Source organism: Seriola lalandi, unplaced genomic scaffold (genome assembly GCF_002814215.2).
Source record: "Seriola lalandi dorsalis isolate HSWRI2012SDOR001 ecotype SW California unplaced genomic scaffold, Sedor1 jcf7180002054554, whole genome shotgun sequence".
NCBI classification, from domain to species: Eukaryota; Metazoa; Chordata; class Actinopteri; order Carangiformes; family Carangidae; genus Seriola; species Seriola lalandi.
Genome location: NW_019525107.1, coordinates 397,278 through 407,690, shown reverse-complemented (window position 1 = coordinate 407,690; position 10,413 = coordinate 397,278).

Sequence of the window (10,413 nt, the reverse complement as noted above, 5' to 3'; positions counted from 1 at the left end):
CTGATGAGGATCACACGGGCCTGCAATGTCTTTTGTTTGGTGTGTGTAAGTGTGTGTGTGTGGGCCCACTGTACAGTTTTATTAAGTATCTGATGTTAATCTGTCATGGAAGAATAAGTAATTTGCCACAGACAAGACATTTTGTGTTTAAATATCTTGGTATATATGTCAGTTTTGGTTTAATATTATTTTGTAAGTTATTGGTTATTATTTTAAAGTGGTCTAATTAGTCTTAATATCGTTTTGATTTATCTCAGTTGTATTGGTTGATATTGTTTATATACTCCAAAAAATACTGACAGTAAACATCTGTTCCTTTTCATTCTAATCAGTCATTTAAAATATGGACAAACCAAAGTGAATATATATTATGTATATATATATATATATATATATGTGTGTATATATATATATATATACTGCTAAGATTGACAGGTCCTGTAATCATTAGTAGAGCATTAATCAGTTCACTCAAAACAGGTAAACCTTTGTGTTAGCTGAAGAAATCGAACCCAAACACTTCATCATTCCTGCCTAATGTGAGTAAAGCCACTTGAGCACTGTATAGAGTGGAGGGGTGATACACTATATTGAGATCGTTTTTGGTACTTAAAACCACAAATGCATCTTCCTAAGGATATCAAAACTTCAAATAAAACACTGGAAAAGTGTGAAATATCCAACTTTTAGTAATTTTCCTGTGGTAGAGTTGTAACCTCAAATTAATTCAGACACAATTAACACACTTCAGATGGATAATCCTCGCCTGTCCCATGTCAATAATGGCGTCTGTTCTTTTCACTCCCTACACTCTGTTGCTATAATCTCACTTACTGGCAGAAAAATGAAGATGGGAGCAGGGCACAAGCACAACAGCGGCCACTGTGGCCTCAGATTGTAATTACAGCATCATGGTACATTGAATTTGTCTTCATATCCCTTATCTTGAGTCACACATCGTGTTCATCTGTGACACGTTCAAATGTAGTATAACAGAAGCACACATTAATGCTAGTAAACCAACATAGAGTATATGTTAAGATTGTCAACATTAGCCATCATAAGTTAATTTGTTAAAGCCAAGGTGTGGATTTCTGCAGTATAATCTCTTGGAAAATTGAGAGGACTCTTATTGATAGACACAACACAGATATAAAACTGTAAGTCCCCTGACACAGTCTAGAGTGCAGCAGCTTATAAACAGAGCACGAAAGACCTCACATCCAGTCAAGGGCTGAACTATGGCATGAACACAACAGCAAATGTCAAGGGGGGGGGGATTAATAATGACAGCAGTGATCTTCATATAACTGCAGGGACACTGAGGTGCAATAAGGTTGGGATAGACGGTGAAATGGAGCTGTCTGGCACGGTTAAGTTCCTCTTGCGAGAGGTGTAATAAAGACATCACCAGCCTGTAGTCCTTTCATCAGTTCAATATGTCTTTCTATTGTCTGCCACAGTAGATCAATGGAGAGCATGTGGTTTAAAAGTTGAGGGATCAGCTAAAAACTCATCACTGTTTTGTGAGAGAAGGTGGACAGCTTATGTAATTTATATTAGTCATGCTAGCGGCTTTAAGGGTTGCAGCAATGTTGGTCTTTTGGCCAGTCTTTGATCCAGACTGAAACTATTACATTAATTGCCCTGGGATTTTGTACAGATATTTATTGTCTCCAGACAATAAATCCCTCCAACTTTGGTGACCCCCTGACCTTTCCTCTATCACCACCGTGAGGTTGACATTTGTGAAATTGAGTGTTGACAGAAGTTCGTATTTTCTCAGGATGAACCGTAATAATTTTTGCGATCCCTTAACTTTTCCACTACTGCCATAATCAGGTATTTTGGTTCATGATCAAATCTGCAAAAGTGATGGCAGTCCCATCAGCCTCAGTTGTACAATGTGTTTCGTGCTATTTGTGAATTATTTTTGCGGTCAAACTGATTATTATCTTGATGAATCTTTTTCTCCTGTTAGAAAAAGGAAAACTCTACTGTCCTGTGTATACTACACATTTGTTGTTGTTCTTGTTCTTCTTCACAAATGAATAAATATTGAGGAGAGTATAGGAAAATCCTCCCCTCTGAGAATATATAAAACATATATTTACAACACACTATTGATAGCCGTGTTGCTCCCTGAAATATCAAAGCCTAGAGTAATCGATTCATGAGATGAGACCTCTCTGCGTCTGACTCTTTATGACATTTTTGATTGCAGGGCAGTGAGTATTGATCACAACTGACCATTGAACCTCTGCACATGAAATGTGTTTTTCACCTGAATGGTTTGAAGACCGATTAAAGGGAGGTTATATTGACACTATGAATTTTATGATGATTTGGATCTTTCACCAAAACTTTCTGGCTTTTATCTATATGTGATGAGAGGACTCTTCTCTGCTTTTACAACCAATTTGCAGTACCCAAGGCTTTATAAATACTGAACCTACAAAAGAAATAGAATAAACAGATTGTGCTTAATTATGACAATAGCACTTTTTCACAAATAAATCATTTATGTGTATGAAGTGTTTTAGTGTATCCTGGAAAAAGGAAGAAATCCAAATGTTATGGAAAACTACTCATCCAGTGTTGGAATGGTTGACGCTTTTTAATAGAGGGTACAATACAGATGATCAGTTAATTAACCCTACGGAAATAACAACACATCTTGGATGAAATTAAAAGTAGATAATAATACTCTTATACGCTTCTTTTCTGGTGGTGATGGTATCAGACACTATCAATTAGAGGTATGGATATTCAGTCTTCTACTTAACACAGAGGATGTATGCATAACCGCTCTGTTCCAAGATTATCAATCTATTGGTTGCAGAAATTATTCAAGGAACATGCCCATATCCCTCTGCTTCACATTATGCAACAGTATAATGTAGGATGTGCATACATACATGCAATTATGTATAGAATTGCAGAAACACATCGATACAGATTATTTTTCTGACCATCTCAGTATGTTTTAATTCAATATACTAGGTTCTCATATGGGGTCATTTACACCTCACAGTTTGATATTCGTGAGTGCTCGATATTTTAGATGGCTGTAAATGTAACATCTGAGACAATAATATTGACTCAAAACCAAACATGCAGTGAGGCCTCAAAAAAGTTCAAAGTACAATGTGATAACCACCAATCAATGTCGAAATGTTTGCTGTGGCTGTAGACGAAAGGTTTGCTCATATACTGAAGCATTTGTTCACGTGGGTTTTTATCATGACTCATGCTTTAATGCTTCATCCACATCCATAAATTATACAAATGAATACAGATCTCCTGACATGATTACTCATGCTCAGTTTTGATGAGCTCAAAATCTACTCTTAGATTTAATATATGAAAGTGGCAACAAACATTCAGCTCAGAACAGGTGTGGAACAAGTAGCCCACTCATATCCTTTACTTAAGCTGTAGTAACAATAGTGGCAAATACTTTATTACAAGTAAAAGTCCTGTATGCAAAATTTTACTACAGTAAAAGTACATACTTTTCAGTATTTTCCAGAAAACTTTACCAGCATTGAAAGTAAAAGAAGACATTATTGGAAAAAGGTACCTTTTCCAGTGGTATATTATCACATTAGATTATTATTACTGATGTATTCACATCTAAGTAGCACTTCATACTGTTATTAACTGTAGTCATATTTTATTTGTATAACACAATGTTTTGTATAATCGCTGTCCAATGTAAACCATGTATCCCCAAATTTGGTGTGGTAGAGTATTTCAGATTAACTGAAGAATTAAATTTCATCATTTAGAAAGAAAATTCATGTACTTAAATAAAGTTATGTGAACTACTGAAAACCCATTTGATTACCTGAAAAACGAAGCTGGCAACACACCTGTTTTCATGGAGATTCATGGTAAAGTATCATAAAATGGAAGTACCAGAGTAAAATACAAAGTTGTATTTGTACAATCTGATTATCTTATTTTAGCATAAAGACTTGAAACAGGAGGAAACAGCGGGCCATCATGCTGTTTAGCTACATGAGCATATAGTGCTGCACACATCCACCTTCACTTGAATCTACAGCACAGTATAAAGGCTCGAGCCGTCTCATAGCAACCTCTCCTAACCTCCACAATCACTGAGGTCTCTGATACTAATAACCCCCTCTATTCTTAATGACTGTATATGAAAGGTCTAGCACAGTAAATCAAGAAATACATGTGATATATTGTTTCAGTGTGTGTTATAGCATGATTGTCAAATGTGGTTTTGAGATGTTGAGTCACCCTTCAGGATTTAAACCTGAGTGGGTGGAGAGTTTTATGATGCTTCCCATCAATAAACACAGAGTAATAAATGGAGGATTTTCTATTCCAATAAACTAAATAAACTCACATGGACACAGTGTGTGTGCCACACCATCAAAAAATATTAATATAAATGAATTTTGTAACCCTGTTATTTTCTTCATTGACGATTATTCTCAATGGACATAGGAGAGAATGATATTCTTGCAAAGTCTAAGTTAAACAGAATGTTAAAATATGCATCAAGTGTGTCTGTTAAGATTTAATTGAATTATGTTTGAGGGAAATGAACATTAGACCTGATATTCATGTGGGTCTCACATTGTCTTAGTAGTCCAACAATCACTACTGTCTCAGGAATGTCACAGCGACCTGGCCAGAGCCTCACTAACATCACCTCTAAAGATGGACAACCTGCACTAGATTATGACCCCAACAAGGGCACACTGCCTTTTGGAAATTTCTATTGGCTTTGCAGAAATCAGGCATCTAACCATTGCCAGCCTTGCTTTAGTCCGCAACGTGACAATGAAAAGGTACAAGTAAAAGAAAAAAAAGAAAAAGTACAAGTTTTGGGCATTAAGGGTCTTAAAGTACCTTAATTGCCTCGATGAGTTGTGTCTCATAGACTCTGTTGTAACTTCAAGTTCTGGCCATGGTAGTGAAGGAAGCAGATCAATGGGCCAAAGTGCAGTAACTAAGTCCCTGTTGTTACAAGAACATCAATACTACCTCCATGCCCAGGCCAAGGACATTACTTTTTTTCATTCCATTGTGGAAATGTTTTAGGGCACTATAATGGATAACTTTAGACACTCAGAATTTGGAGAGTCAAATCAAACGGGTGAGCGTAAACAGGAATGATTTCAGTCACAGAAGGACAATGAGGGACTCATTTCAATGGAAGCACAACAGCTCTGATATTTATAAATTTGGAAATTATATTGATATTCTGAAAGTTGCAGCTCTGATAGGATCTGTCATTTCCTATCAGTACAATAAATACACTCATTTGTTATGTATGAACTGCCAAGATATTACACAATGAAGATGAGTGTTTGCTTTGTAATATTAATATGGAATTGGAGGGAAACAGGATACGGTGTTTCCAGTGTTGTCTTACCTGTGTAATGAAGGACTTGTATCATTAGGTGGCTACTAACAGCCAATGAGGAGCTAACAACACAAACTATCTGCTTAATATCGACGTAACCACACAGTAATCTCTATAACATGAATTGTTCACTTACTTTCTATAATCTACACACAGGTTTACTCGGATTAAATCGCTTCTCAGTGCCTGATTGGGGAGACACTCTGCTGTGTGGCACAGACAATTCCTGTGGTGTTGCTATGGTGATTAATTGGTCCCTTAATGAGTGATCAGCCTCAAAATTGCATGTCTTCTGACACAGTAATGCACCACCTTTCTGTGTGTTTCAAAGCCATTCTCCATCAGAGAAATTTGTACATGGAATAATGTATAAGTGTCTTGAACAAGTTCAATAAATATGTACCTGCCTCAAAGGCAGTAAGTGAAATGGAAATGTTCCCCTGAAAAAGCAGGTATTATAATTATTGATTGTCAAAGTACATTCACACATTCAAACATGTGGAAACAGGTCAAACATTCAGTCAGACAGAAACACTACTATTTCTGCTGGAACTGAATGTGTTTATTACTCTCCCTTTATTTGAGAGAGTAGTGCTTCACTTCATCGCTGCACTTCAGGGAATCATGGTCCAATGAAGGCAGAGTGACATCATCCGCATTCAACAGAAATATCATCTCAAAACCACCATGCTGGTTTCTCTTTACTAACTTTGATGGTTCTTTATATTAAACAATATCCCAAAAAGTCAAGGGGACGAATGTCACCCTTGTACCCATACTCCCAAACTGAGTGACACCCACACAGCTGTTTTCAATTATTCTGACTGATTAGACCTCTGATCAAACACAAGCAGGCGCAAGAAAAGCATCAGAAAAGTGAGGGAGGTTTCAGTCAAGCAGAGAAAGGGCACACCCTCACAGTGCAGAGCAGAGGTCCAATCAAGCAAGATAAGTGAAAACACCTGTCGGGGCTGCTCCTTTAAGAAATACTATTGTTCCAGTAGGAATTCATATTATGAATATGAATGTGCCTGTTTTATAGTTGGGCTGTGACATCTCCGTTAGACAAATATCGAAAATATCGCTTTCATCTCTGACAGCGTTAATCCAATGCTGTATTTTTCTAAATTAGTTTTTAGATAAGCAATTTTCCCATTATATAAAATATTGAAATGTCTTTCCCCGCTCAGTGTTGTGTAATGAAATCTAATAATCAAGTCATATCAATCTCTTTTCTGCCATGATCCCCAGTATTGTTTGTGTAATTACATTGCAGCAACTGCATCACAAATATATAATATGTAATAAAACGTAAATTATGATTAGTTGTCAGATGCTTTTCAAATGTTGTTTTGGGGATAGAGGGAGGTATTTTATCTACACTTTGAGTTAGGTATGGTTTTGTTCACCGGTTTAAATCCCTGCAGTGCACTTGGTGCATAAAAATCATAATTTTCCATGGGATCTCTCCAGCTTTTATCACTTTTGAAGGAATATTCAGTAAAAAAAAAAAAAAAAAATCAAGTATTTCAATAAGTACTTCATTAGATAACACTAAGGCATATTCAGCAGATTAGCACCTACTTTTGCTTTGAGAGTACTGGAATAATGTATTAGATGTGTTAAAAACCCATTTCCTGTTTTGTGTCTTAACAAATTCTGCTCTCTGCATATGTAGTTTCGGTGAAGAAGCCTCTAGAACAGAGAAATCCATTCAAACACAGGAGGATTAATAGACAAGAAATAATAAACAGTCTCTTCAGTGCAGCATTACGGGCTTCCCTAAACAACACAAAACACTCTGGCTGCCCTTTGATTACACTGTATGTGATGATACTAGGGAGACAAGAGCTCTTGACAGATGCAGTGGATAAATTATTCATTCTCACAAAAGAACAGCTCTTAATTTTGTCTGTCATCAAAAGGTATTAAAATATGTTATACTAGCTGCCACTTATCTTTCTACTGTTACTCATCCTGTGATTTATTCATGATTGGTAAATAAAGCTCTATGTGCTGTAGAGGCTGTGATACACATTCAACAGCATTAAGCTAAATTCTCAGATGGAGGTATCTCAATGATCTTAGGCTGTTTTGTCTTTGATTATGCCACATTAGCCGTAAAATTGGGGCTGTAAGTTATCAGAGATCCAAAGATGAAAGTTAACGTAAATATCATCACATAAAAAAGCTGCTGAACATTTTATTCTCACTGATACGGTTGTAACTGCTAAAACTTTGATTTAAATCTCAACCTTTCCATTATTTTTCACTGGTGGAAGAAGTAGTGAGTAGCCTACTATAAAAATAAAAGTAAAAGTCATCCATTCATAATTTTTAGTACAAAAGTATTTTCAGAAAAATGTACCTAAAATATTAAAAGTACTAGAATGGCCTCAGTCAATGTTGTATAATTGGTTTATTATTATATTGCATTACTGTTAAAAATCATAACAATGCATCATATTTTATAAGTGGATCATATTTTTTGCATGTAAAATAGATCTACAACATAACTAGTAACTTTAGCTGTTAAAAAATGGAATAAAAGTGGAATAAAAAGTACAATATTTATATTTCCTCACAATTGTACAGTACAGCACTTGAATAAATGTACATAGCTTTTTTTTTTTGCTGTAATTATGCCTTTACACGGTTTCATTCTATCATCATACTACATATTTTTATACAGTGAAGTATTTTGTTTTTAAACAGTCTTTGTCCAAGAAGGAGCTTAGTAAATAGAAGCTCTAACCTTTTCAACTCTGAATGAATGACCCTGCATGTTTTGCCCATTTTACGCCCATGGACCATAAGAATTGCAAACATAGCTGTCGGCCTCATGCCTACACATCTGTGCAGCAGCTGCATCTCTTCAGCCATTAAATCCTTGAGTTTACCCACTGGTGAGGTTCTAGTGTCAAATGTATTGTGAGTTATAGGTGAGGTTTCACTCTGAGCTTTACAATGTCTAAGATGTGTACACTATGAACACAGACAAAATGAGCAGTATACGGTACATAATGTTTGCTGCTATTTAAAAAAAGAATTGCACTGGTAACATAGAGAAGAGTTTAAATAGAACAGTTTCTCACATTTCAATTTCATGGTTAAGACATCGCTTGTCTGTGTATGAGTTTTTTGGGAAATACACTTACTTGCTTTAGAAGATTGAAGCCAGTACTAAGACTATAGCAGGGAGTTAGCTTTGCTTAGCATGAAGACTTCAAACGGGGAAACAGCTAGATAACAATGTGCACCTGTAACAACCCTGAGTCTCACCGATTATCATGATACAGTATATATCGTTTGTTAAACACCAAAGAATAAAAACAGAGTGAACTTCAGAGCTGCTGGTAGTAGGATTTTGTTTTCCCCCGTTTCAAATTCTTAGGCTATAAGCTAAGCTAACCAGCTGCTGGCTGTAGCTTCATATTTACTGGACAGACATGAGAGAGGTACAGATAGATGGATGGATAACTCTTGTCAAAAAAGCGAATAAACGTATTTCCGAAATGTCAAACTATTCCTCCAGGACACTTAATTGTGGCAGTGGCAGTGTTTTGAACACTATGCAGACATATGGAAGATTTATTTCATCTTCATTCTTTTTTTACTGTCCTTTTTGGAATACTTTGAACTCTATACTTTGAACTCTATATTGTCTGTTAAAAAAATGTTTTTTCTCAGTTACATTTACATTTCAAATGATGTACAATTCATTCGTTTTTTTTTTAACTAATTCTGGTTTCAGTGTTTATTTTTTCCCCCTGTAATTTATGTTGTAAACTTGTTTAGTGAAAGTGAGTGGGCACAATTTTTATTGTATGAGCCACAAGGAGAGGGACAAAGAAAAACACCTAGTCATACAAAACACAGCTCTTGAGAGATATTAAACCTTACTTAAATAGTTTGTGTTGACAAAGCTTTTAAGCGAAGTCACTGGGGAGAAACAACTGAAGGAAAATGATCATAAAAGGTCCCTGATTATCACTCTTTTTTCTATTTTTAATTGGACTGGAGATATTTTCAGACATCACCTTCTTGTTTTTTTGTTTTTGCAAGTCCCTGTTCAGACCTACCATCATCCTGTTGATCATGCTGCCAAACAACAAAACCAAATAGGCCCACTGGCCAATATTTGTAAGAGTTGTTGCTTTAAAAGTAGTTATAACTCTGAATCATATCTTTAGTGTTTCTCTGGATGATTGCCTTTAGGTCTCTTCTAAATTTGAATATATACATAATATTGAATTTTGTAAAAAAAAAAAAAAAAAAAAAAAAAAAAAAGCTGGAATGCCATAGAAACCTGCAAAGAATAAACACAAGAAAAATACATTCTTCTGTCTGACATTCAACAAAACAAAACCATGTATCATTAATCCATGTTCCATGTTAGAGATGAAAAGAAAATTGAACTGGCACTGTGGGTGCAAGAGAGCCATTAGAAACCTCTTTGCTGTAGGTTTTGCTGTGAGTGTATTTCTGCTTTCATTGATTCTTTCCCTCAGACCCTTGTGACATCTCTTTCATCATAAAAGCTGCTCATATGGAATTTATCAGCACTATACAGCCTGCACGATGTCCAGAGGGACTTCATTGCTTTGTGAGATATTTTCAGCGTGACTGAGAATATGGCTTCTGCGATAGAAAACATATGTTTTGCTAATTATTGTTATTCCAACTGTTATTTATGTTACTGATATGCTTAAATGTAGTTTTGATTATGTTTTTTAAAGTTTAGAGCTGCAACAGGGAACTGGAAAAAAGCAAACAAAGGTGTGCTCATTTGCTCAATCAAACATGGCGAGATATCAGCTAATTAATGCAAATCTAAACAAAAGAGAATAATACATTTGACCTTGAAATGTTCCGTCTGTTATGCTCTTTTCAAACCTGATGTTTGAATAGGGAATTTATATAATGTATGCAAATATGTTACTGTGTCTCTACAGTTTCACTTCAGTTTATATAAATCAATATTAATCACAATTTTCTAAAGAAAG